We start from the raw sequence: 6397 nt of genomic DNA, 5'->3' as shown, positions 1-6397 counted from the left end.
CCCCGCCAGTGCGAGGGCCGAGGAGTCCTTAATAAACGACAAGGTGGGCGTGGCCCTTGAACGAAAGGAACAAAAGAAAAAATTCGAGCCGCGCCATCAATGGTGGGCAGGCACTATGTTAAGCATCTATTCGCAATTGGGAGATTATTAGAAGTAGGAGCAAAAATTGCAGTTTTTCCATCTCGGGTGGGTCGGGGTTCAAGGTATGTTTACTTACAACACTGAAGTGAGGAGGGCCAAAACAGGAATTACTTTGGAGCAGCATCGCCAAAACCCATGCGCATAAGAGGGACACTCGTGCAAACATAGAACCAGCGACAGACAGAATATAACCGGTAGAAGTAAAAGTTGAATCAACATGCTTGAACTTTGTTCAGGTATACATGCCACCACGCAATAATAGGGAGGAAGAAGTCGATAGGGTAAACGATCAGTTAGAGGACATAATCGCGTGTGTTCCTGCAGGGAAACATTTGATAGTGATGGGTGATTGGAATGCGACGGTAGGCGAAGAAAGAGATGGTGATGAGGTGGGGTAGTGGTTAAGGCGCGATAAACCGCAGTAGTTTAGGCGCGAGGAATGACCGCGGGGAGAAAGCAATTGAGTTCTCCCGGAGACGGGGGTTAGTTATCACCAACAGTTGGTTTGAACACCACAAAAGGCGAAGGTATTCATGGAAAATTCCCGGGGATTAGGAAAGATATCGGTTTGACTACGTTGTATTCTTCTTAGACACATAATTAGGATTTGCGATTAATTCTCTGACCCCGGAAGCGGATGCAGATTCAGATCATAATTTACTGCTAATGAAGTTTTAGAAATCCATTACAAATGCAAAACGGGAAGACGGTTAGGAAATGGGTTGAAAAAGGTTTAACTGGGGCAATAAGAAAGGAGTAATATCAGCCCATTGTAATGAAAATCATGATTATGGAAAAGAAGATGGTAGCCATAATGGGTACAATAGAAAAGGTATATCGACAGCCACAAAGAAACTATAGGAAATGTTAATAGAAAAAGGACAAGGAAACCGTGGATTACAGACAAGATGGTTAAAAAGATGGACGGGAGAAGGAAATGAAAGAAAGTAAATACTGAGTTGAGCAGTATAGGGTACGAAGAGTTGAACAATTAACTGAGGCGGGAAACTATTACAGCGAAAGTAGCATGGCACGAAGACGCAGGGCGAGGATATGGAAAGTTTGCAGAGGAAGGGTGAAATTGATTCACAAGGAGGTGAAAGCATTATCAGGAATTGAAAAGGGAAAAAACGAGTGAACAATCAAAGTCAGGAAAGCAAGTGAAAAAACTAATTAATTAAACCAGGGAAGATTTAGGGGAAGTAGAAGGAACATATTGAGGAACTGTATGTTGAAGACACTAGATGGACTTAGACCTAGAAAGAGAATATGACGTATGATGTACGTCCGATAAATACGCGAACTAGCGCAATCTGTTGGCCATGACGCGGACTATAGCCCAAACCAGTAGCTAGGCGCTAGTTGGCTGGGACCCAATGAGGAGCCATGTCTGTGCTCGGCGGATCGTCGAGCTGTGCGTATGGTGCCAGTTACGTTAGTTTCTGTTGCCCTTGTTTTTACTGTTCGTCGAAAATGGAAATGGACGAAATCACGGAGCAACGATTCAACATCAAGTTTCTGGATGAAGTATGGTAAAAGTTATAAATAAATAACTGAATGTTGACAGCTGTTTACGGTGATAATACTCTGAAGAAAACATCCGTTTTCAAGTGGATTACATCAAACCAAAATATCAAGAAAAAGCCCGTCAGAAATCAAAGCCATGCTCCTTGTTTTGTATGATGTCAAAGGCATTGTTCATCATAAATTTATGCCTGAAGCACAAACAGTAAATGTTGAGTTCTACCTTAAAGTTCTCAAGAGTTTGATAGATCGAGTGCGACCGAATTTGACTCGAGGCGATGGATGGACCCTTAACCATGACAATGCACCTGCACATTCAGCATTGATTGTTCGCCAGTTTCTGCCGAAAAATTCAATCACCTTGATCCTTGATCATCCTCCTTATTCGCCAGATCTCGCCCCCTGCGACTTGTTCCTATTCCCAAAATGCAAAAATGTGATGATGGGGCATCCCTGGAAAGATGTGGACACAATAAAGCAAGAAACGACGAGAAAACTAAAAAGCCTAACTGCCGAGGACTTCCAAGGGTGTATTAAACAATTAAAAAGAAGATGGAATAAGCACATAGCAACTAAGGGAGAGTACTTTGTTGAAGGGGACAAAATCGATGTAGACTCAATTTTGCAAAATAAAGTTTTTAATGGCCTTAGTTCGCGTATTTATAGTACAGACCTGGTGGATGATGATAGCTTAAATCCAGGAATACTTGATGGGGAGATATAAATAGCATAGTGGATATTGAAATAAAAAAACGATATGGGGGTACAAAACATTCCCGCGGAATTACTTCAAGTTTAGGAAAGGGTGGGAAGAATAGATTCCATAGAATGATTCGTGACATTTATGACGGAGCTTTTCGACTCGAAAATATCCTCGGATTTGTGTAAGTTCCTATTTGTAAATGTAAGGGTAAAATGGAAGTCAAATGCGCGGGCTACAGAACATTTAATTTTGATTTTCACACGTCCCTTAAGTGGTTCTCAATATCATCAATAAGAGAATGGAGAGCAGGGCAAATGATTACGTCGGGGATGTTGGGTTTGGACTTTGGAAGGGGAGAGGCACGCGTGATGTCATGGAGCAGACACGTAAGCACTAAACGAGGAGAGCACGGAAATCATTCAGGAAGTATTATTTGCTTCGTGGTTTTCCAGAAGTTATTCGGTGAAATGATTCGGGGAGAACAAGCGACTATGTTGTAGAAAACAGGAGTAGATTCGAGGGATGCGAGGTACGTAACATGCCTCAGACTGCGCCGGTGCGAGGGCAGTTGGAGAGCCGGGATCGGCCGTGCTAGGGAAAGGGCATGTCTGAGGCGAAAGGGAAAAACTGGAGATAGGAATGGAAGTCGGAGAGGAATTCATAGCACCAATTAGGTTTGCGGACGATCAAGCCTAGCTTGCCAGTCAGCCGGGGGTTGCTGAATCAATTGACAAGGCAGTGCAATAAGCATGGGATGAGAAAAACGCAGGTTATACGGTTTCTGCGAAAGAGCAGCGCTAAGATGAATAATAAAATAGGAGTTCATACACTAGAGCAGTGGGAACAATTTACGTATCTCGGTAGTGTTTTGGACCAACACGGTCAAAGTAGTAGGGACGTAAGGAGAAGAATGGCGCTAGGCAAAGAGGCTTTCACACAAGGAGGAGGGAGTTGATGACAGGGACGTTGAGTAAGGATATTGAGAAAGGACTCGCAAAAACTTTGATATGGAGCGTAGCTATGTACGGTGCGGAAACGTGGTCATTGAAGCAGGAGGATAGACGTAGATTGGAGGCTTTTGAAATGTGGGTGTGGAGAAGAATGGAGAAGGTGAAATGGAATGAGAAGAAAACAAATGAGGAATTACTTGGTATGGTGGGCGAGGAGAGTGGTTGGTTGGGAGAAATCCTATGGAGGCAGAAAAAGTGGATGAAGGGGGTATTGACCGGCAGTGGGATGTTGAAGACTGTAATTGAGGGGAGAGTGTTAGGCAAGCGAGGAAAGGGAAGGAACAGGATAGGGATGTTGGACGGGATGAAGAAGGGAAGGAAGTACACGGAGATGAAGAGGGGCTCGTTGTGGAGTAGGATGATGGGTGTTGTCTTGTTGGGAGAACCGAGTACATTGTACGAGGCCTGCGTCCATCCAAAGCCTCCCTTAACCGGTAGAACCGAATGGCACCACATTAAAAGAGTGTTTAAAAGCAGCCTCCAATATTTCCGTCTAAAAAGAGAAAAGAGAAAGGCCACCTCTCGGGTAGGATGGAAGAGATTCATCGTGCAAGAGAGTCTGGAAAAGTTATTGGACGAAAATATTCGCCGCCCCTTGCGAGCGCCCTCTTGCGACGTGGAATTTAGTCCTGTTAATCCAGGGAGTACTTCTTGGTTGGTTTGGTTTAAATTGAAATCACTTGCGACACAAAAACTGTCATCAATATCTAAATCGTCCGTTCTCACCGCAAGATGATAATACTTCTCCTTCCTCGTATTGCATATCCTTCCTCCCCCCCCCCTCCCTCTCTCTCTATTTTCTCCATTTTATCTTTCGTGTTTCCCTTCGAAGTCAACCCTTCCGCGATGGATTAAGCCACACGAGGATAGACGGAGTGGTTCTCACTTTCATCTGCCTAAAATTCTTTGCCGAACACTAGTTTAAAAAATTTGAAATGCACATACCCAACAAACTCTGACTCAAAACAATTGTGTCAATCGGTGAAAATACATTTTAGCAACAAATGCTCTTGACAATATTTCAATCAAATGTCGAAGGTCAATATTTACACACGCTCATTCCTAGCCTATCAGGTGAAAATTTTATTAAAAGTCAGCTCATATTGATGCATATGGATAAACGTATGTACAAGGTCTGTCCCAAAAGTAGTGGCTTTATTTTTTCCCGACGGAGTGACGGGCGGCGGTTTTTCTGGCTGGGTTCGAGAGAGGGGAGTCTGAGGATAGGCTGGAGCCCGGCGTCAGTTGGCGCCTAGCCTTTGCGGAATGGGGATCGTTCGTTTGCGAAACCTCTATGACGTGACCTCATCACGCTCAATCATTAATAGTCTATTGGAACAGCGCTACGCCATCAAATTTTGCGTGAAACTGGGCAAAACCAGGGAAGAGACTCATGGCGTGCTCAAAGCACCGAACGTACCCAAGGTGATAACACCATAAGTAGATCGGGTGTTTTTGAGTGGCACGAGTCGTTTTGCCAGGTTACAGGAGATATTGAAGACGCCGAACGCCAAACGGACGCCCTTCGACCTCAAAAAGCGACGAAAATCTTGCAAGAGTGAGGGCTTTGTTGGACAGGGATCCCAGACTACGTTTTCCGCATGGTTTTTGATTAACTTGGCACCCTTTAAAGTGATGTGCATCGACTTGTGACCGAAAACATGGGCAAGAGAAAGTTGTGTGCGAAGTTGGTGCCGCGAGCGCCCTCGGACGAACAAAAGGAAATTCTCACGAGGATCTGCCGAGAGCTCAGCGTCAGCCACCCTATAACCCTGACGTTGCCCCACCAGACCTCCTCCTCTTCCCCTGCCTCAAATCTTCGAAATACTTGGAAGACTTCAGAGTGAATGTATCCATTCTGGCAATAAATTTTGATTAATCGACACAGTCCTACCACTTTTGGGACAGACCTTGCAACATGCATTGCGTAGTGTCTCTTTTAAAATATCTCCTAATCATCTCAAAGTTGTCTCCTTTTTAGTTATGTGTAAGAAATAGCATTTCCTCCGTCGTCTTTCCGATTGCAGAAATTTACAGATAATTCCCACAAATTCATTGACACTGCACGAGTTATTATCAATTAATTTGAGCAACTATTAATTTTCGAGCAAAAGAAATTATTTTAATTTTTCTTTCTCAATTATTGAAAACAAGCAAGCATACGCGGGTGATAAAATATAAAATAACTAATCAGTACTTTTAAAATCAGCACCGCTGACAATTTCGAGGCTAGCCTGCTCTCGCTATATCTCTCTCTCCCAAGAAGGGGAGTTTGGCCGCCCCTAAAGATTTCAATTTAAAATTGCTCCCTCTACTGTATATTCAGAGTACGGTGTCCGGCAATCTGGGCCAATTGAATGTAGAATGAGAATGGCGTTGAATATAGTGACACGAAGCAACTCACAATCGAGGGCAATACTTGACTGTTTACTCGATTAGCAAACTACAAATCTGCCATCCGATAGCATTTGTCGTCTTTGTTTTCTACTGGCAGCTGATAAGAAATTAAACTGATGAACTGTGGAAGCACGTATGCTATGTTAATGCGATTTCCCGTCAGGCAATTTTTCCCTTTTAACTTCTCCCACCAATGGCAACTTCAAAGCAGTTGACGTCATTGAATGCCACCACATTATTGACACTCAACCCTTCAAAATTTATTCAGAATTTCATTTCAAATATTACATTCTCGCTAAGAAGTAATTCAAATTCCCGAAATAAATTGAGGATTCTACATTTCCAGAGACTTATCCACAAACCGGAATCAAATGACCATTTTCGAGACTTTTTTAATTCAGGTAAAGTACCACTGGAGACAAAGAAATTCCTTGCCATAAAACAAACAATATTAACTCTTCTGACACTCGAGTGGGAATTTAATCATTCGCATCGCCTTCAAATACAACCCTTGGCTGCCACTGCAGTGTTTTTCCAGCTTTGGAATGCCAACTGGAACGCTTGTTTGGGATTAGACCGTAGTCTTAGCTTATTTTGTAGAGACCTAGTACTTTGCTATACG

Source organism: Hetaerina americana, unplaced genomic scaffold (assembly GCF_022747635.1).
Source record: "Hetaerina americana unplaced genomic scaffold, ioHetAmer1.1.p SCAF_92, whole genome shotgun sequence".
Classification (NCBI taxonomy): Eukaryota; Metazoa; Arthropoda; class Insecta; order Odonata; family Calopterygidae; genus Hetaerina; species Hetaerina americana.
Note: the sequence above shows the minus strand (reverse complement) of the source record.